Below are 22,883 nucleotides of genomic sequence, written 5' to 3' on the forward strand. Positions count from 1 at the left end.
TGATTAGGGGTTATGGGGAGAAGGCAGGAGAATGGGGATGAGAAAATATCAGCCATGATTGAATGGCGGAGCAGACTCAATGGGCCGAGTGGCCTAATTCTGCTCCTATGTCTTATGGTCTTATGGTCTTATTCTATTATATGATCATCAGTTGCATCTAAGGCTCTGTGGCCACTCCTGGCTTTTGCGTTCTTTACATGCAACCCTGGAACCACATTTAACAATAAATATAATTAATTGCTTCAGCAGGCTCTACCTTACATGTAGCAGAGCAAGGCAACTAACAGCTGTATTAGGCATTAGAGCGGCTATGCATCATCGGACATGGCATCAATAACATGCTCCCCGTTACAAATTACACCTACAACCTCAAACAATCACATCCACTGGAGTAAAAGAGAGCAAGTAAAAGAATGTTTCAAACGACAGTCTAATTATACTTATTAGATTAGCTTGTCAATCAAATTCTATCAGCATAAAACTTGCAATGATTAATGTCCTCACTCAGCTTTTTCACTAAAGTCCATTGGCGTAGCACTTTAGGCCATAAGACATAGGAGCGGAAGTAAGGCCATTCGGCCCATCGAGTCCACTCCACCATTCAATCATGGCTGATTTCCACTCCGTTTACCCGCTCTCTCTCCATAGCCCTTAATTCCTCGAGAAATCAGGGCCAGGAGGGGGAGAGTACCACCATAGATGGTGTCAGCACAAATAGATCTCCAATGGGCGATTTATATTTCCTCCCCCAAATGTATCAAGGTCTCTGCTCAACATGTTATTTCTCAGCTTTATATCTATTATTGAGATATTAATTTACATTTGTCAGTTCATAATTCCCCACATTTTAAAATACTCTACATCTTAGAACATAGAACATAGAACATAGAACAATACAGCGCAGTACAGGCCCTTCGGCCCACGATGTTGCACCAAAACAAAAGCCATCTAACCTACATTATACCATTATCATCCATATGTTTATCCAATTAACACATTGCAGTCAACATTTTCCTTTTCTCTTGTATCCATTATCCTCGTCTTTTTTCAAGTTCAATTATGGGATGTGGGCTTGGCTGGCTTGGCCAGCATTAGTTCCCCATCCCTAATTGCCCTTCAGAAGGTGGTGGCAAGCTGCCTTCTTGAACCACCGCAGTCCCATCTGGTGTAGGTAGACCCATTGTGCTGTTAGGGAGGGGGTTCCAGAATTTTGACCCAGCGACAGTGAAGGAACGGCGATATATTTCCAAATCAGGATGGTGAGTGACCCAGAGGGGTATCTCCACGTGATGGCTTTCCCAGGTATCTTCTGCTCTTGTGTTGTTGCCTCCATTTCAGCGGGAGTAATAAAATAAGTATGGCATTATTGCTGCTTCTGGAGGAGCTGTGCACTACTTAAGAAGGTGGTTTTCTTGTGTGTCACCAATGGTAGTAACTTCTCGATGCCCAACGAAGAGACGTCATCGTCCCTGTCTGTGGACATATGGTTACTGCTCCGTGTGGACTACTGGGCCTTCACAGGCTAATGCTCTGGGAACACAGATGCATATCCCACCACGGAAGCTGGAATAGAATATGGAATAGAAGACTACTCTGAATTATGGTGACCATGACAACTATCATCGATTGCTGTAAACTCCCATCCGGTTCACTAATACCTTTTGGGAAGGAAATCTGCCATCCTTTCTCTGACTTTCTCTGTCTTTAGCTTTGACAAAGGGTCATCTGGACTCGAAACGTTAGCTCTTTTCTCTCCCTACAGATGCTGCCAGACCTGCTGAGATTTTCCAGCATTTTCTTTTCGGTTTTAGATTCCAGCATCCGCAGTAATTTGCTTTTATTATTTTAATCTGCCATCCTTACCTGATCTGGCCTACATGTGGCTCCAGGCCCGCAGCAATGTGGTTGACTCTTAACTGCCTTCTGAAAAGGCCTTGCAAGCCACTCAATTCAAGGGCAATTAAGGATGGGCAGCAAATGTTGACCTTGCCATTGACACCGATGTCCCATGTCCCTTTGCCCTACCCATGCCAACCCATGGCCCCACCCACCTACCCCTATGGCCCCCATGTTTCGAGACCAACTTATTACCCTTCTAACCAGCTCCATTGTCCTATAACTCTCTTTCAACTTAGTGCCTCCTCCCCACCCATTGCCCCCAAATTCCCAAGCAAACCTATGGCCATTTACCTACTCCGAGGTCCTCCATACCTGCTATGCCAACCTAGTTCCACTCTGCACACCCTCATGGCCCCAAACCTCCATGCCAGCCTGCTGCCAACTCATGCCAGCACATACCCCCCACCGACCACCCTTTGCCCTTACCCTCACCATGTCAACTCATCTTGACAGTTCCTTGACAGCTTGGATTGGATTTGTTTATTGTCACATGTACCGAGGTACAGTGAAAAGTATTTCCTGCGAGCAGTTCAACAGATCATTAAGTACATGAAAAGAACAGGAAGTAAAAGAAAATACACAATAGGGCAACACAAGGTACACAATGTAACGACATAAGCACCGGCATCGGGTGAAGCATACAGGGGTGTAGTGTTAATGAGGTCAGTCCATACGAGGGTCATTTAGGAGTCTGGTAACAGCGGGGGAGAAGCTGTTTTTGAGTCTGTTCGTGCGTGTTCTCAGACATTTCTATCTCTTGCCCGATGGAAGAAGTTGGAAGAATGAGTAAGCCGGGTGGGAGGGGTCTTTGATTATGCTGCCTGCTTTTGCCAGGCAGCGGGAGGTGAAGATGGAGTCAATGGATAGGAGGCAGGTTCGTGTGATGGACTGGGCTGTGTTCACGACTCTCTGAAGCTTCTTGCGATCTTGAGCCGAGCAGTTGCCATACCAGGCTGTGATGCAGCCCGATAGGATGCTTTCTATGGTGCATCTGGAAATGTTGGTCAGAGTTAATGTGGACATGCTGAATTTCCTTAGTTTCCTGAGGAAGTATAGGTGCTGTTGTGCTTTCTTGGTGGTAGCATCGACATGGGTGGACCAGGACTGATTTTTGGAGATATGTACCCCTAGGAATTTGAAACTGTTAACCATCTCCACCTCGGCCCCGTTGATGCTGACAGGGGTGTGGACAGTACTTTTCTTCCTGAAGTCAACGACCAGTCTTTAGTTTTGCTGGCATTGAGGGAGAGATTGTTGTCGCTGCACCACTCCACTAGGTTCTCTATCTCCCTCCTGTATTCTGACTCGTCATTATTCGAGATCCGGCCCACTACGGTCATATCATCAGCAAATTTATAGATGGAGTTGGAACCAAATTTTGCCACGCAGTCATGTGTACAAGGAGTACAGTTCCAATTAGTTTGTGTGGAAAAAGTGCACAACCACATTCACTTTTAATAATTCCAAAGGGTGACTTACCTCTCCCCAAAATGTCCCAAGAACTGAGGCATAGGGTATCTTACCTCTGCTATTCATAAGAATTCACTAAGTTCATACCTCCACTTACCAGTTCTAACCTACGCACTTCCACACTCCTGTTGTTCGAAACCAGTAGATACAGCTACCTCTGTAACTATGAATTGTGCATATGTGAATGCTAGTCTGACTACAGTCACGCCACCACGAACATGGAAATTCCAAATTTGGGGCCGGGACTAAGAGCTTTTGACAATTTCCTGGATTTTCATCACAACAGGGCACTCTGTCATTGTGGAAACCCAGGCCTGAGAGAAGATAGCCAAAGTAGATAGCAGTTAGATAGACCTGCAATGTAAGCAGAGTAAACTTTTAATTTTATCATTCACCGTATGGAATGTGGGGAAGGCTTAATCTCAGTTTGAATTTTATGAAGGAACAGAGGCTGGAGGAATGTCTAATTTGAAACTAGGAAAAAAATCTAAAGTGGTCCTCACAGAGTCTTGTGGCAAAGAAAGAAACCAGCAGATTATGTTGGAAGTATTTGAAAAGTAACCAGAACAAGGGTCTCACAGTCAAGAGAGGGTAAATGAAAGTTTTACTTCTGAGAATAGCTGAAGTTGAGGAGAATTAAAGTAACTTCCAGGCAGTCTCTGCCATACCTATGGGTGGCACTACAGTAGTAAATCTCTTTAGGATTGATGTATTCTGGAAATGAATTATTGGTGGAAGAAATAAACCTGAGTGCATAATATATGTAGTTATAAACCATGGGGGGGATTTTCCGACACCACGCCGGATCAGAGAATCGCCGGGGGCGGCGTGAATCCTGTCCCCGTCGGCTGCTGAGTTCTCCGGCGCCGGAGATTTGATGGGGGCGGGAAACGCGCTGCGTCGGTCGGCGGCCGCTAGCAGCGGCCCCCCTGGCGATTCTCCAGCCCATGATGGGCCGAGTGGCCGCCCGTTTTTTGCCGGTCTCGCCGGCGTAAATTAGAGTAGGTCCTTAACGGCGGGACCTGGCGGTGCGGGCGGTCTCGGGGGGCGGGGGGGGGCGGGATCTGGCCCCGGGGGTTGCCCCCACAGTGGCCTGGCCCGCTATTGGGGCCCACCAATTGAGGGCAGGCCTGTGCCATGGGGGCACTCTATTCTTCCACACCGGCGGCTGTCGCGGTCCACCATGGCCGGTGCGGATACGAAGCCCTCTGCGCATGCGCTGGGATGACACCAGCACACGCTGGCGTTCCCGCGCATGCGCCAATTCGCGCTGGCTGGCGGAGGCCCTTGGGCGCCAGTTGGTGTGACACCAAGCCCCTTCACCGCTGGCCGGCGCAGTGCAAACCTCCCCGCTGCCGGTCTAGCCCCTGAAGGTGCCGAGGATTCCGCAGCTTTGGGGCGGCCCGACGCCGGAGTGGTTCACGCCACTCCTTCCCGCCGGAACCCCCCGCCCCGCCGATTATGGCAGAATATTGACCAATATTGATAAGTTAATAATGCTTGTTTTGTTTAAGTCTTTTCTATACAATAAAGTTTGTATTTTTTTTAATTTAAAATCATTTTTCATAGTTCCATTGGTTAATACCAGCTGCTCAGATTTCCCTTTAAATTTTAAATGGTCCTTAAGCGGATTGTAACACTTACTACCTGATAGCAGCAGGAATCACAAGCTGAGCATTAGATGAGAGCAGTGTTTGAAACAACATGCGGTCCAGAACTAGGCTAAGTGGTTGGGAGTGAGATTGAAAAAGCCTTGGAGATAGTGGGAACCAAGGGGAGACCTAAGTTCTTCCTCCGAAACTCATGCAAGCCTCTCATTAAGTGGCAGCTGGCCCCTGATCATGTTATTGGAGCCCAATCTGAATACAGCAGTGATTGCAGGGAAGATGATGTATTGCAGCTGTAGCATGTGGAAATTGATCACCAGTGTGATTTGCAGCAACCACATCAACAGTAAGCTTCTGCAGCTTGGGAAACATTGGCTTAAAACGCTTGAGCAGGAGTCTGACTTTCAGAAACAACAATGCACCAGGAAGGGGAAAAGTTAACTGGAAACCTTTCTCCAAGAGGCGATCACACGTCTTAAATTGAGTACCTCATATTTAGTCCATGATCTTGTGTTCCAGGAACATGTGGTTCTGAGGAGGAAGGGCCAGACAAGCTCTCAGAATATTTTCAATGCAGGTCCTTTGCCTGAAAAGAGAGTTAATGACAGGACTTCCATCTGGCACCAATGGAGCTTTACAGAGGTAGCTAAGGATCGAGAGGACACTGTGGAATGTTTGAAATTCAGGATCCAATTCGGTTTTGAATGTTATCCATTCAGGACAGGATGGTGTGACTGCATGGTTTTGAATGTTATCCATTCAGGACAGGATGGTGTGACTGCAAGTGAGGAAGCTAAAGGGATCCAAAATATAGTACTCGAGGATACTCAGCCCTTGCACTTGTCCAACAGGTTCTACAACCTAGAACATGGAAACCGAAGGCTTTGTTGCCTGCCTGTACTATGGTGAAGGACATCTGTTTAGGGCTGGAAGGGAAATTGGAGTGAGAAGGGAAAGGTCCAATTGATATGGTCCACATGTGTACCTGAAATTTAGGTAGAACTAAGACAGAGGTTCTGCTCATGGAGTAGGAGCACAGCAGAACCACAAAAGATTACTATCTGATCCGTGGACACATTGGCATAGGGTAAATGGGATCAGAGAGTTGAATGTGCAGCTTGAAATTTGATGTGGGAGAAAAATGTTTCCACTCATGGGGCAACGTCACGAGTACTTAGGAAAGAGGGAGCTACTCCGTTGGGATGGACTTCACTTCAAACACAATGGAACTAGTGTTCCTGCAAATTGAATAACAAGAGCAATAGAAAGGGCTTTAAATTAGGGTTCAGGGTTCAGATGAGGGGAAATTTGGAAAATTAAAAAACAAGATCAAGGAAATAATGCAGGGTAACAATATGGATAATAATAACCAGAGGGTGACAGGAAGGGACAGGGTGTAAAAACGTATGGGTGCAATTGTAAATTGAGTCAGAGTAGGGAAAATGCTAAAGAGACAGAATTAATGGCTCTTTATCTGAACATGCAGTAATCAGGATTGGTGGCACGGATAGAAGTAAATGGGGAGGATATTATAGTCATTACAGAAGTGTGATTGTTATGTGACCAAGGCTGGGACCTGAATATTCAAAATATTTGACATTGTAAAAATGTAGGAAGGAGGACAAAGGAGTAGGGGAATTATGTCAATAAAGGAGAGGATCAGTTTAGTAATGAGAAATGATCTTGGGTCAGAAGGTCAGGATGCAGAATCAGTTTTGGTGGAGATTTAAAAAAAACAGCAAGAGAGATAGTAGTCACTAATTATGGTAGTTCATAGCCTCCTAACAGTGGTTAAATGTCGGATAGGATATACATCAAAAAATAATGGGGACTTGCAAGAAAGGTACTGTAATAATCATGGGTGATTTTAATCTTCATATACAGTGAATTAATTAAATTAGCAAAGTTAGTCTTGGGGATGGATTTATAATTGATATTCAGGTTAGTTTTATAGAATAATACATTGCAGAAACCACTAGGGATCAGGCTATTTTTGACCTGGCAATGTGTAATGAGATAGAATTAATTACTCATCGCATAGAAAAGGATCTTCTGGGAAAGAGTGATCATAACATGGTAGAATTTTACATTAAGTTTGAGGGTGACACATTTAGTTCTGAACTAGTGTCTTAAATTTAAATGCAGGAATTTACAAACATGTGAAGACATGGCTAGAGTGGGCTGGAAAAATAGACTAAAAGGTAGGAAACTCCAATGAGTACAGACCCAGAGTCCTCAACCGTTATATGACAAGCTCTTCATTCCAGAGATCATTCTTGTGAACCTCCTCTGGACCCGTTCCAAGGCCAGCACATCCTTCCTTAGACACGGGGCCCAAAACTGCTCACAATATTCCAAATGGAGTCTGACCAGAACCTTATATACCCTCAGAAGTACATCCCTGGTCTTGTATTCTAGCCTTCTCGACATGAATCCTAACATTGAGGGCAGCACGGTGGCGCAGTAAGTAGCACTGCTGCCTCGCGGCGCCGAGGCCCCAGGTTCGATCCCGGCTCTGAGTCACTGTCTGTGTGGAGTTGCACATTCTCCCCGTGTTTGCGTGGGTTTCACCCCCACAACCCAAAGATGTGCCGGGTAGGTGAATTGGCCACACTAAAATTGCCCCTTAATTGGAAAAAAATGAATTGGGTACTCTAAATTTTTTTTTAAAAAATGAATCCTAACATTGCATTTGCATTCCTAACTGCTGACTGAACCTGCACGTTAACCATAAGAGAATTGCGAACAAGGACTCCCAAGTCCCTTTGTGCTTCTGATTTCCTCAGCATCTTCCCATTTAGAAAATAGTCTATGCCTCCACTTCTCCTTCCACAGTGCACAACCTCACACTTTTCCACATTGTATTCCATCTGCCACTTCTTTGCCCACTCTCCTAGCTTTTCCAAGTCCTTCTGAAGCCTGCCTGCTTCCTCAATACTACCTGCCCCTATACAGATCTTTGTATCATCTGCAAACTTAGCAATCGTGCCTTCAGTCCCTTCCTCCAGATCATTAATGTCTCTTGTGCAATGTTGTGGTCCCAACGCCGACCCCTGAGGTACACCACTAGTCACCGGCTGCCATCCCCACTCTCTGCCTTCTGCCAGTCAGCCAATCCTCTATCCATGCCAGCATCTTACCCTGAACACCATGGGCTGTTAACTTATTTAACAGTTTCGTATGCAGCACCTTGTCAAAGACCTTCTGGAAATCTAAACAAATCACGTCCACTGGTTCTCCTTTGTCTAACTTCCTTGTTACTTCCTCTTGACAAAGCCGTGCTGACTCAGTCCTATTTTATCATGCACTTCTAAGTGCTCTACGATCTCATCTTTAATAATGGGCTCAAAAATCTTTCCAATGACCGAAGTCAGGCTAACCGACCTATAATTTCCATTCTTCTGTCTCCCTCCCTTCTTAAACAGCGGTGTTACACTAGCCACTTTCCAGTCCTCTGCGACCCTTCCTGCGTCCAGCGATTTCTGAAAGATCATCACCAATGCCTCCACAATCTCCTCAGCTATCACTTTTAGAACCCTGGGGTATAGTCCATCTGGTCCAGGTGATTTATCCACCTTCAGACCTTTCCGTTTCCCCAGAACCTTCTCTTTAGTAAGGGTCACTGCACTCACCTCTGCCCCCTGGTTCTCCTGGAGCTCTGGCATCCCACTGGTGTCTTCCACCGTGAAGACTGATGCAAAGTAACTATTCAGTTTGTCTGCCATTTCTTTGTTTCCTATTATTACTTCTCCAGCCATATTTTTGCCTCTCTCTTACCTTTTATATATTGAAAAAAAACTCTTCCTATCTTCCTTTATATTACTGGCTAGCTTGCACTCATACTTCATCTTCTCCCCCCTTATTGCTTTTTTAGTTGTCCTCTGATCGCTTTTAAAGGCTTCCCAATCCTCTGGCTTCCCACTAACCCACGCCACTTTGTATGCTTTTTCTTGAGCTTTTATGCTGTCCTTGACTTCCCTCATCAGCCATGGATGCCTTGTCCTCCCCTTAGCATGTTTCCTCCTCCTTGGGATGAATTTCTGTTGTTCCTCCCGAATAACCCCCCAAAACTCCTGCCATTACTGTTCCACTGTCTTCCCTGCTAGGCTCCTTTACCAATCAACTCTGGCTAGCTCCTCCCGCATGTCTTTGTAATTACCCTTATTTAAGTGTAATACTGTTACATCTGATTGCAGCTTCTCCCTCTCAAACTGCAGGGTAAATTCTATTGTATTGTGGTCACTGCTCCCTAAGGGTTCCTACACTTTAAGTTCCCTAATCAAGTCTGCCTCATTACGCATCACCAAATCCAGAATTGTCTGTTCCCTAGTAGGCTCTGTCACAAGCTGCTCCAAAAAAACATCTTAGACATTCCACAAATTCCTTTTCTTGGGATCCACTACCATCCTAATTTTCCCAGTCCACCTGCATATTGAAGTCTCCCATGATTATTGCAATATTGCCTTTTTTACATGCCTTTTCTATCTCCTGATTTATTTTCTGTCCCACCTTCTGACAGAGGAGGCTAGGGGGCCTGTACATAACTCCCATCGCGGTCTTTTTACCTTTGCGATTCCTCCACTCTACCCACAGAGATCCTATGCCTTCTGATCCTATATCGTTCCTTGCTATCGATTTAACTTCATTCCTGACTGACAATGCAACCCCGCCCCCTTTGCCCCTCTGCCTGTCCTTTCAATAGGACACATATCCTTTGATATTTAGATACCAGCCCTGATCCCCTTGCAGCCACGTCTCTGTGATGCCCATAACACCGTACCGGCCAATTTCAATGTGCGCAACAAGCTCATTTACCTTGTCCCGTATACTGCGCGCATTTAGGTACAACACCCTCAATCCTGCATTGACCACCTCTCTTTTCACACTTGTCACCTTATTTGCTCTGCGTGAGGGTGATGTTGTTCTTTTATTTTGGTTCTCTATTTCCCCTTCAGTTATTACACCTTCTCAGCTCACATTCTGGTTCCCACTCCCCTGCCATACTAGTTTAAATCCTCCCGAGTGACTGCAGCAAACCTCCCAGCCAGGATATTGGTGCCCCTCCAGTTTAGATGCAACCTGTCCTTCTTGTACAGGTCCCACCTGCCCCGGAAGAGATCCCAATGGTCCAAAAATCTGAGACCCTCCCTCCTGCACCACCAGTTCAGTCACGTGTTTACTGCACTCTCCTCCTACACGACCCTGGAACCCACAGCACGACAGCAATGAGAGGTGGGAGCATCTACAAGCGGACATTCCAGAGTTGGTGTCTTGGAGGGGGTACATCTTCCAGCCTCAGAAGGTTCCTGAAGATCCATCGTCACTCTCAGGATGTCCACCTTCTTTCTTCAATAGTGGGTTAGTGATGTTGGGCGCTTTTTCAACATGGTGCCTGGGTAGGACACCCGACTGTGCACCATCCACCTGAGAAGCAGGTGAGGCCTCATCTAACACTCGCCCTTAGAACTACAATAAAATGGCTGTCTACTTCACTTGTTCAACTCATAGGGGGGCCTTGAACCCAAGTTTTTATGACCTCTGACACCGAGGTGGTGCTAACTTTTGGTTGGCTCTTAATTTGGCTCTGTTTAATCACGTTTGCTCAAGAGTCACCAGGTATCTTTCGACACCGCCACAAGGTTCAGAACCGAATACTGATCAATGACTCGATACACCAGTTAGTAAGTTCAAAAGCAATGCTCATGTATTTACACACAGTCAAATCTACTCATGCATAAACTCTACAAACTAAACCACCACTATTACTAAAGCCTATACTTAGCTTTCAATAGAGGGGTGGTGTTGCTAACTTTTGGTTGGTTCAATTGGCTCTGTTTTATAATCTTGGCTCTAGAGTCGCCAGGTACCTTTATGATACCGCCATGAGGTTCAAGTTCAATTAACGATCAATAACTCAACACACCAATTAGTAAGATTCAAATCAAAACACATTTATTATACACAGTAAATCGCTACTCATGCATAAACTCTACTTTCTAGGCTATTTCTATCACTAACAGGCCTATACTTAGCTTCGGACTGGCCCACCAGGTATGGAGAACAAATGGCCTTTCGTTCAGGTCCTGAGTCTGCGGGATTCAAAGCTAGAATGGACTGGTATCTAGGAGTGGCTATCTTGTAGTGAGCGTTGACTTGAGACTTACTTGCTTGGAGGCAACAAGACAGGTCACTGTCAAGGGTTGGTTCAAGTTGCTGAGTGACCCTGCCAAAGAAGGACGATTTGAACTTGGGGGCTTTACTTTATAGTCCCAAGGGGCTTCCTGCCCTTCGGGGCGGACCCCGTACCTGGTTCCAAGTGATTGGACTATTTTCCGATCACTCGGATCGATTTCTCCAATGCTGGAGCGGTTCCCTGATCGCTGGGCGGTCCTAAGTGTCCGTTGGCCTTCCTTTGTCTTGGCTCCTGCTGGCGCCTAGGTGTCTGGCTTGGCTTTATTTACCTTAACTGTTGCCATTGTGCCTGGGAATCGCACACTACTATGTAGATGGCTGCTACATTACTATGCAGATGGCTGCTGGTTTCGGTGCTGTCTGGTTGTTTTGCAGGTTCCAATATACATGATTTCTGTATATGCTAGTCTTTGCCTGTGTTGGCTGAAATTCCCTTCAGCCTTTGCGGTTCTCCATTTTAAGTCGGGAAGTGGCCAACTCAGGTGGCTACACTCCCTCCTTCTGATCCTAACGCGAAGCATGAAGGATCACATAACTGTGTTGTCTTCATTCCCTGACCCGGCGAGCAATCTTCTATGGCCTCTACACTGACCATAACTATGCAAGAAAAATTTTAACTAACATTCTAAGTGGCACTATGTCAAAACATGGACATGCATTACAAAATTTAAAAAACGGTACCTCTAACTGTCCTCAATAAACTACACGCACTAAACATTCATTCATACAAATTTCCTAAACAATACAAAATGAAAACAGCATTTACATTTTTCCTGGCTTTGCAGTCAAGCACAGGGTTGTACAATCTTTCCATTTCTTTATTTACAGAAGAACGCAAACGAATGTCCTTTATTATAGATCGAGGGGTTCGGGGGTCTGGGAATAACTGAACATAGGGGATCTTATTCTGTATACCGAGGTGTGAGCGCTCTCATTCTCCATTTCCTCATGTGGATAGTCTGCACGATGCTGCAGAGTATCACCAACACTAATAGGGATTCGACTACGTAGGAAAGGGAGTACCATGTTATGAGCTTATCAGACCATGATGGTGTGGTGTTGCCTGTTACTGGGCTCTGGGTGCTATGGGGAAGTGAATCATTGACGGCTGGGGGGGGGTTGGGGTCAGGGGGTTCGCGTTCGCGCGTAACCGAGTACAAATTGCAATAACAAAAAACACATATGCCATCTTCATTGTTGTCTTCTTCGTTCTCTTCTCTTCTCTTCCTTTCCGTTTTGTCGCTTTTCCTGGAGCTTCTGGGGTTCTGTGGGATCAAGCACAGTGTCTGTTACTATCTTGGTTAATATCTCGTGCGTTAGTATGTCTGTCCTTCAGTGCCAATTCCCCTTTACAATTTGTCACCATGTGTGACTCCCTCATTAAAAACATTTTTTTTTAATTCACAGGCTGTGCGATTTACCATCCAAATGTTTGAGGCTGTAAATAGCATAGGGTTGGCAACCTAAGGGTCGCCTGAAAACAAAACAAAACTTTTTGAACCAAAAGTGCCGAAATGAGGTGCGTATGGGCCGCGACGGATAAGATTTGGATGGAATCCCCGGGTAGGACGGTGGCCAATGCCGTGTGTGCTCTACCCGAGCGTAGCTGACCAGAGGGAGCTCCTCAGGCAGGGCGGAGACCAATGCCGTTTCTCCACTACCTGAGCAACTGACAAGAACGGGCAAGAAATGTAGTCATCGTGGGGGGTTGCCGTAAAGGTTCTTCCTTCGAACCAAAAGGGCAGTTATTAATGGGGGTCTGGCAAGCTCTCAGCGGTTTCGGCCGATGAGTGTGCTGGCAAGTTCTCAAAGGTTTCTGCTGACAAATAAAGCGAGGGGCTGTGGAAATTTTTTTTTTCCGATCTTACAAACAACATTTAACAATACCACTGCAAACAACATTAAACGACATTCTGCAGGTTCCATCAGAAAGGACACCGTTTTCTCCCAAGCGGTTCCTTTTTAAAACATCATCTGGACACCTCAGTTATCGGTTGCGAACAGGGTCGCAAAGGGGTTCTCGCTTTGGGAGTCAGACTCAAAGTCGTCATCTTCTCCCGGATGCCATACTCTCGAATGTATAAGGGCTGATAGGGCTGCATGGTGCGATTTGGGGTCCATCTCGTCGTTACGGATGAGTCTCGATGAGTTATCGCGGTGCCAAAAGGTGGTGTCTAGTTCTGTGGGGACGGAGTCGGGGTCGTAATCGTAGGGCGGTGGTCTTTGGTGGGGTTTATTGAGGAATGTGATGGGGAAGGGGTCACTCGAATCGTGGTCAGATTCGCTGGGTGTGGGTCCTGTTGCATGGGGATAGTAGGGAGGTGTGCTGTGGCTATTGTCTGAGTCACAGTCGCTGTTGCTGCTGCTGCTGTCTGTGGGCATTCCGGGGCGGAGTCTAGAGTTCGGGGGTGGAGTCGAGGGCGAGTCCGTGGATGTGGTGGGCGTGTTGGGGGAGGGTAGGGATACGTTGGCTGTAGGCGGGGCGTGGTCTGCTGCGTTGAGCATAACGTGGTGTGTGTGGTTAGACTGTGATCCATATGCCTTCAGCTGGTTGATATGGAACCACGCAGTCTTTCCGTTGGGGTTCTTAATTTTATAGACGGAGGGGCTTACTTTGTCCGCAATGGAATACGGACCCGAATACTTCGGTGACAGGAATGTGCTGGGGTTATAGATGGAGAGCATGACCTGCTGTCCTACCTCCAACTCAGTCGCATGCACTGTCTTGTCAAAACAGGCCTTGCTCTGTTTCTTCCATGTGCCTAATCTTACTGCGGCTGCTAGCTGAGCCGCTTTTACATTTTCCACTAATTGTTTGACTACGTTCTCGTGTGAGGGCCGTCACTTCGGGGCTGGTCAAGTCCAATCCTAATAGAAATTTGGTGCCTTTCATGGGGCGTCCGGTCATGAGAGTGTGTGGGATGTAACCTGTGGAAGTTGAGACAGTATTTCTCAAAAACATCAGCGCAAAAGGGAGGACTGAGTCCCAAGTGGTGTTGTTCTGTTGGACCATTTTTCTGAGGGTGGATTTTAGGGTCCGATTCATGCGCTCCACGATACCACTTGACTGGGGGTGGTATGCGATGTGGAATTTTTGGGTAATGCCAAATATCGAGGACGTTCTTCATGACACGTCCCGTAAAATGGGAATCTTGGTCGGATTCATTGCTGCGGGGGAGTCCCCATCTCGTAAAGATGTGGTGGGTTAAGATCTTTGCGGTGGTCTTTGCCGTGTTCGTTCTGGATGGGAATGCCTCAACCCATTTCGTAAAAGTGTCTGTGACGACTAATACGTATTTATAACCATTCCTGCAAGGGGGCAATGATCCTATAAAATCAATCTGGAGGTTAGTCCAGGAGCCACTAACAGGGCGGGTGTGGCTAAGTTGAACTTTCTTCGCGTATCTGTCCGGATTGTTCTGGGCACAGATAAGGCAATTCTCAACGTAGTGCGTTACGTCTTCTTTTAAACTTGGTCACCAACAGAGCTGCCTGAGGTGGGCTGTAGTGGGATCAATTCCCTGATATCCATGACTGTCATGGAACAAACAGATAAGTTGATTCCTGTCCTGTTCAGGAACCACATAAAGGGTGTCTTTTAACACTACACCGACATGTGTGGTCAGTGCATTTTTAAATCTATCGTAAGGTGCCGTAAATTTTCCTTTCAAAATCTCCCTGAGATTGCTATCCTGCTTCTGGGCCTGCATTAAATCCTCGATATTAGTCTGCGAGACCTGAACTGCATTCACTGGTGCGCTTTCGGGAGGTGTCCAAAAATATCCATGCCTGGAACCTGCTTTGACCAGTGCGTCGGCTTTTACATTTCCAGGGGGGGGAGGAACGGTGGTGACTTCGAACTTTAATGATTCCGAATGTCCTGTTCTGTGCTTTTTCTAAAATGTGGAGGAGCAATGGGGCTGAAGGGAGGGGTTTTCCGTCTGCGCAAACAAATCTACTTGATTTCCACAGGGGTAGAAATTCTGTAAGGTTATTGCAGACATAGAGGCTGTCCGAGTATATGTCTGCTGGGCTGGGGAAGGGATCTGGGTGATCCACACCCAGCAGAGGGCAGTAGAGCGGTGATGCTGATTGGCTGCTGCAAGGGAAATTTGCGTACCTCCGTTGTGGTCACCCTAACTTGAAGGTGTACCTGAGCTAGAGACCCTAGCTGTTCAAGTGAAGACAAACATCCAGCAGAGGGCAGTAGAGCGGAGTGCTGATTGGCTGTTGCAAGGGAAATTTGCGTACCTCCGTTGTGGTCACCCTAACTTGAAGGTGTACCTGAGCTAGAGACCCTAGCTGTTCAAGTGAAGACAGGCATCCAGCAAGGGCAGTAGAGCGGAGCTGCTGATTGGCTGTTGCAAGGGAAATTTCCATACCTCCATTGTGGTCACCCTAACTTGAAGGTGGTTTGTGGAGGAGCTGTTGTCAAATGACACTTAAACCCGAAACACTTCTTCAGTATTTCCCTCCCTACCCCATCCTCTAACCAAAAAGAACAGCCGCTGTAAAGATCAAGAGGAAGCTTGAGGTCAAGTAGAAGTAGAAAGAAGTTGAACCGTGACGCTACAGCCTGCAGGTAACGGATTGGCTGGTGACTGGTAAGTAGTTTTTCTTTTATTTTCCATCAGGTGTTATCGTGCAGGGCGCAGAGGTTGCTGAGTGAGTGCTTGCTGAGAAGGGGAGTGAATAACAGGTAAGCTCTTTCTTTCTTTTTCTTTTTTTATCTCGAGGGGATGGCAGGGAAGGTAGTGCAATGTTCCTCCTGCAGAATGTTTGAGGTGAGGGACGCCAACAGTGTCCCTGCTGATTTCATCTGTGGGAAGTGCACCCATCTCCAGCTCCTCAGAAACCGCATTAGGGAACTGGAGCTGGAGCTGGATGAACTTCGGATCATTCGGGAGGCAGAGGTGGTCATAGGTAGAAGCTTCAGGAATGTAGTTACTCCGAAGAATAAAGATAGAGGGATGACAGTGAGAGGGGCTGGGAGGAAGCAGTCAGTACAGGGATCCCCTGTGGTCGTTCCCCTTAGTAAAAAGTATACCGCTTTGGATACTGTTGGGGGAGATGACTTACCAGGGGTAAGCCATGAGGTGCAGGTCTCTGGCATAGAGTCTGTCCCTGTTTCTCAGAAGGGAAGGGGGGGAGAGGAGTAGAGCATTAGTCATTGGAGACTCCATAGTTAGTGGGATAGATAGGAGATTCTGTGGGAATCTCCCACAGACTCGCGGTTGGTGTGTTGTCTCACAGGTGCCAGGGTGCGTGATGTCTCGGATCGTGTTTTCGGGATCCTTAAGGGGGAGGGGGAGCAGCCCCAAGTCATGGTCCACATAGGTACCAACGACATAGGTAGGAAAAGGGATAGGGATGTAAGGCAGGAATTCTGGGAGCTCGGGTGGAAACTTAGATCTAGGACAAACAGAGTTATTATCTCTGGGTTGTTACCCGTGCCACGTGATAGCGAGACGAGGAATAGGGAAAGAGAGGAGTTGAACGCGTGGCTACAGGGATGGTGCAGGAGGGAGGGTTTCAGATTTTTGGATAATTGGGGCTCATTCTGGGGTCGGTGGGACTTCTACAAACGGGATGGTCTACACCTGGACCAGAGGGGTACCAATATCCTGGGGGGGATATTTGCTAATGCTCTTCGGGAGGGTTTAAACTAGTTCAGCAGGGGCTTGGGAACCTGAATTGTAGCTCCAGTATACAGGAGGTTGAGAGTAGTGAGGTCATGAGTAAGGTTTTAAAGTTGCAGGAGTGTACCGGCAGGCAGGAAGGTGGTTTAAAGTGTGTCTTCTTCAATGCCAGGAGCATCCGGAATAAGGTGGGTGAACTTGCGGCATGGGTTGGTACCTGGCTCTTCGATATTGTGGCCATTTCGGAGAAATGGATAGAGCAGGGACAGGAATGGTTGTTGCAGGTGCCGGGGTTTAGATATTTCAGTCAGCTCAGGGAAGGTGGTGAAAGAGGGGGAGGGGTGGCATTGTTAGTCAAGGACAGTATTACGGTGGCAGAAAGGACGTTTGATGAGGACTCGTCTACTGAGGTAGTATGGGCTGAGGTTAGAAACAGGAAAGGAGAGGTCACCCTGTTAGGGGAATTCTATAGGCCTCCGAAAAGTTCCAGACATGTAGAGGAAAGGATTGCAAAGATGATTCTGGATAGGAGCGAAAGCAACAGGGTAGTTGTTATGGGGGACTTTAACTTTCCAAATATTGACTGGCAACGCTATAGTTCGAGTACTTTAGATGGGTCCGTTTTTGTCCAATGTTTGCAGGAGGGTTTCCTGACACAGTATGTAGATAGGCCAATGAGAGGTGAGGCCGTATTGGATTTGGGACTGTGTAATGAACCAGGACAGGTGTTAGATTTGGAGGTAGGTGAGCACTTTGGTGATAGTGACCACAATTCGATTATGTTTACTTTAGTGATGGAAAGGGATAGGTATATACCGCAGGGCAAGAGTTATATATGGGGGAAAGGCAATTATGATGCGATGAGGCAAGACTTAGGATGCATTGGATGGAGAGGAAAACTGCAGGGGATGGGCACAATGGAAATGTGGAGCTTGTTCAAGGAACAGCTACTGCATGTCCTTGGTAAGTATGTACCTGTCAGGCAGGGAGGAAGTGGTCGAGCAAGGGAACCGTGGTTTACTAAGGCAGTCGGAACACTTGTCAAGAAGAAGAAAATGAAAAATGAAAATCGCTTATTGTCACAAGTAGGCTTCAAATGAAGTTACTGTGAAAAGCCCCTAGTCGCCACGTTCCGGCGCCTGTTCGGGGAGGCTGTTACGGGAAGGAGGCTTATGTAAAGATGAGCCATGAAGGTTCAGTTCGGGCGCTCGAGTGTTACAAGTTAGCCAGGAAGGACCTAAAGAGAGAGCTAAGAAGAGCCAGGAGGGGACATGAAAAGTCTTTGGCAGGTAGGATCAAGGATAACCCTAAAGCTTTCTATAGATATGTCAGGAATAAAAGAATGACTAGGGTAAGAGTAGGGCCAGTCAAGGACAGTTGTGGGAAGTTGTGCTTGGAGTCCGAGGAGATAGGAGAGGTGCTAAATGAATATTTGTCGTCAGTATTAAATAAGACCCATTGGTGTAAGGTAAGTGCCATATTATATTATTAGCATTGTGCAGGTCAAGGATTGGAGGTGGAGGAGCAGTCTCTGTCAGCGAGAGAACCTGAGAACATCTCAGAAGGTAAGCAAGTGATTTTTACTTTTATACCTTTTTTTCAAATTGTGTGTGTCGGGGGGAAACTGAAGTGACATCACAGAAAAGCTGTGACCTGAGTGGCTGGTTGGGATTCTAACCTAAATTTTTTTTGAGTAATTGGGAACTAATTAAACATATAATAACTTAATTATAATTTAGAGGATATCTAAGCCAGAGATCGGAGAATATTATAGTTAGCTAGCGCATTTCTATTAGAAATCTAGTGCTAGGAAACAGATAGTTGACAGTAACTTTGTAATTTAAAAAAAAAGTATTTAAAAAAAAAAGACAAATTTTAATTTTAATTAATTGACGCAATGTCAGTTAGAGGGGTGCTGTGCTCTGACTGTGAGATGTGGCAGGTCCGGGAGGCTTCCAGCGTCCCGGATGGCTTCATCTGCAGAAAGTGCACCCAACTGCAGCTCCTCACAGACCGCATGGTTCGGTTGGAGCAGCAATTGGATGCACTTAGGAGCATGCAGGTGGCGGAAAGCGTCATAGATCGCAGTTATGTAAGTGTGGTCACACCCAAGGTGCAGGCAGAGAAATGGGTGACCACCAGAAAGGGCAGGCAGTCAGTGCAGGAATCCCCTGTGGTTGTCCCCCTCTCAAACAGATATACCCCTTTGGATACTGTCGGGGGGGATAGCCTATCAGGGGAAAACAGCAGCAGCCAGAGCAGTGGCACCACGGCTGGCTCTGATGTTCAGAAGGGAGGGTCAAAGCGCAGAAGAGTAATAGTTATAGGGGACTCTATAGTCAGGGGCACAGATAGGCGCTTCTGTGGACGTGAAAGAGACTCCAGGATGGTATGTTGCCTCCCTGGTGCCAGGGTCCAGGATGTCTCCGAACGGGTAGAGGGAATCCTGAAGGGGGAGGGCAAACAGGCAGAGGTCGTTGTACATATTGGTACTAACGACATAGGCAGGAAGGGGCATGAGGTCCTGCAGCAGGAGTTCAGGGAGCTAGGCAGAAAGTTAAAAGACAGGACCTCGAGGGTTGTAATCTCGGGATTACTCCCTGTGCCACGTGCCAGTGAGGCTAGAAATAGGAAGATAGAGCAGACAAACACGTGGCTAAACAGCTGGTGTAGGAGGGAGGGTTTCTGTTATCTGGACCACTGGGAGCTCTTCCGGGGCAGGTGTGACCTGTATAAGATGAACGGGTTGCATCTAAACCGGAGAGGCATAAATATCCTGGCCGCGAGATTTGCTAGTGTCACACGGGAGGGTTTAAACTAGTATGGCAGGGGGGTGGGCACGGGAGCAATAGGACAGAAGGTGAGAGCATTGAGGGAGAACTAGGGAATAGGGACAGTGTGGCTCTGAGGCAGAGCAGACGGGGAGAAGTTGCTGAACACAGCGGGTCTGGTGGCCTGAAGTGCATATGTTTTAATGCAAGGAGCATTACGGGTAAGGCAGATGAACTTAGAGCTTGGATTACTACTTGGAACTATGATGTTGTTGCCATTACAGAGACCTGGTTGAGGGAAGGGCAGGATTGGCAGCTAAACGTTCCAGGATTTAGATGTTTCAGGCGGGATAGAGGGGGATGTAAAAGGGGAGGCGGAGTTGCGCTACTTGTTCAGGAGAGTATCACAGCTATACAGCGAGAGGACACCTCAGAGGGCAGTGAGGCTATATGGATAGAGATCAGGAATAAGAAGGGTGCAGTCACAATGTTGGGGGTATACTACAGGCCTCCCAACAGCCAGCGGGAGATAGAGGAGCAGATAGGTAGACAGATTTTGGAAAAGAGTAAAAACAACAGGGTTGTGGTGATGGGAGACTTCAACTTCCCCAATATTGACTGGGACTCACTTAGTGCCAGGGGCTTAGACGGGGCAGAGTTTGTAAGGAGCATCCAGGAGGGCTTCTTAAAACAATATGTAAACAGTCCAACTAGGGAAGGGGCGGTACTGGACCTGGTATTGGGGAATGAGCCCGGCCAGGTGGTAGATGTTTCAGTAGGGGAGCATTTCGGTAACAGTGACCACAATTCAGTAAGTTTTAAAGTACTGGTGGACAAGGATAAGAGTGGTCCGAGGATGAATGTGCTAAATTGGGGGAAGGCTAATTATAACAATATTAGGCGGGAACTGAAGAACATAGATTGGGGGCGGATGTTTGAGGGCAAATCAACATCTGACATGTGGGAGGCTTTCAAGTGTCAGTTGAAAGGAATACAGGACAGGCATGTTCCTGTGAGGAAGAAAGATAAATACGGCAATTTTCGGGAACCTTGGATGACGAGTGATATTGTAGGCCTCGTCAAAAAGAAAAAGGAGGCATTTGTCAGGGCTAAAAGGCTGGGAACAGACGAAGCCTGTGTGGCATATAAGGAAAGTAGGAAGGAACTTAAGCAAGGAGTCAGGAGGGCTAGAAGGGGTCATGAAAAGTCATTGGCAAATAGGGTTAAGGAAAATCCCAAGGCTTTTTACACTTACATAAAAAGCAAGAGGGTAGCCAGGGAAAGGGTTGGCCCACTGAAGGATAGGCAAGGGAATCTATGTGTGGAGCCAGAGGAAATGGGCGAGGTACTAAATGAATACTTTGCATCAGTATTCACCAAAGAGAAGGAATTGGTAGATGTTGAGTCTGGAGAAGGGGGTGTAGATAGCCTGGGTCACATTGTGATCCAAAAAGACGAGGTGTTGGGTGTCTTAAAAAATATTAAGGTAGATAAGTCCCCAGGGCCGGATGGGATCTACCCCAGAATACTGAAGGAGGCTGGAGAGGAAATTGCTGAGGCCTTGACAGAAATCTTTGGATCCTCGCTGTCTTCAGGGGATGTCCCGGAGGACTGGAGAATAGCCAATGTTGTTCCTCTGTTTAAGAAGGGTGGCAGGGATAATCCCGGGAACTACAGGCCGGTGAGCCTTACTTCAGTGGTAGGGAAATTACTGGAGAGAATTCTTCAAGACAGGATCTACTCCCATTTGGAAGCAAATGGACGTATTAGTGAGAGGCAGCACGGTTTTGTGAAGGGGAGGTCGTGTCTCACTAACTTGATATAGTTTTTCGAGGAGGTCACTAAGATGATTGATGCAGGTAGGGCAGTAGATGTTGTCTATATGGACTTCAGTAAGGCCTTTGACAAGGTCCCTCATGGTAGACTAGTACAAAAGGTGAAGTCACACGGGATCAGGGGTGAACTGGCAAGGTGGATACAGAACTGGCTAGGCCATAGAAGGCAGAGGGTAGCAATGGAGGGATGCTTTTCTAATTGGAGGGCTGTGACCAGTGGTGTTCCACAGGGATCAGTGCTGGGACCTTTGCTCTTTGTAGTATATATAAATGTTTTGGAGGAAAATGTAACTGGTCTGATTAGTAGGTTTGCAGACGACACAAAGGTTGGTGGAATTGCGGATAGCGATGAGGACTGTCTGAGGATACAGCAGGATTTAGATTGTCTGGAGACTTGGGCGGAGAGATGGCAGATGGAGTTTAACCTGGACAAATGTGAGGTAATGCATTTTGGAAGGGCTAATGCAGGTAGGGAATATACAGTGAATGGTAGAACCCTTAAGAGTATTGAAAGTCAAAGAGATCTAGGAGTACAGGTCCACAGATCACTGAAAGGGGCTACACAGGTGGAGAAGGTAGTCAAGAAGGCATACGGCATGCTTGCCTTCATTGGCCGGGGCATTGAGTATAAGAATTGGCAAGTCATGTTGCAGCTGTATAGAACCTTAGTTAGGCCACACTTGGAGTATAGTGTTCAATTCTGGTCGCCACACTACCAGAAGGATGTGGAGGCTTTAGAGAGGGTGCAGAAGAGATTTACCAGAATGTTGCCTGGTATGGAGGGCATAAGCTATGAGGAGCGATTGAATAAACTCGGTTTGTTCTCACTGGAACGAAGGAGGTTGAGGGGCGACCTGATAGAGGTATACAAAATTATGAGGGGCATAGACAGAGTGGATAGTCAGAGGCTTTTCCCCAGGGTAGAGGGGTCAATTACTAGGGGGCATAGGTTTAAGGTGAGAGGGGCAAAGTTTAGAGTAGATGTACGAGGCAAGTTTTTTACGCAGAGGGTAGTGGGTGCCTGGAACTCACTACCGGAGGAGGTAGTGGAGGCAGGGACGATAGGGACATTTAAGGGGCATCTTGACAAATATATGAATAGGATGGGAATAGAAGGATACGGACCCAGGAAGTGTAGAAGATTGTAGTTTAGCCGGGCAGTATGGTCGGCACGGGCTTGGAGGGCCGAAGGGCCTGTTCCTGTGCTGTACATTTCTTTGTTCTTTGTTCTTTGTTATTCACACAGGAAAAAGACAATGTTGTTGAGGAGAATACTGAGATTCAGGCTACTTGACTAGAAGGGCTTGAGGTTCATAAGGAGGAGGTGTTAACAATTCTGGAAAGGGTGAAAATAGATAAGTCCCCTGGGCCGGATGGGATTTATCCTAGGATTCTCTGGGAAGCTAGGGAGGAGATTGCTGAGCCTTTGGCTTTGATCTTTAAGTCATCTTTGTCGACAGGAATAGTGCC

The sequence above is a fragment of the Scyliorhinus torazame genome, chromosome 3 (assembly GCF_047496885.1).
Source record: "Scyliorhinus torazame isolate Kashiwa2021f chromosome 3, sScyTor2.1, whole genome shotgun sequence".
Lineage (NCBI taxonomy): Eukaryota > Metazoa > Chordata > Chondrichthyes > Carcharhiniformes > Scyliorhinidae > Scyliorhinus > Scyliorhinus torazame.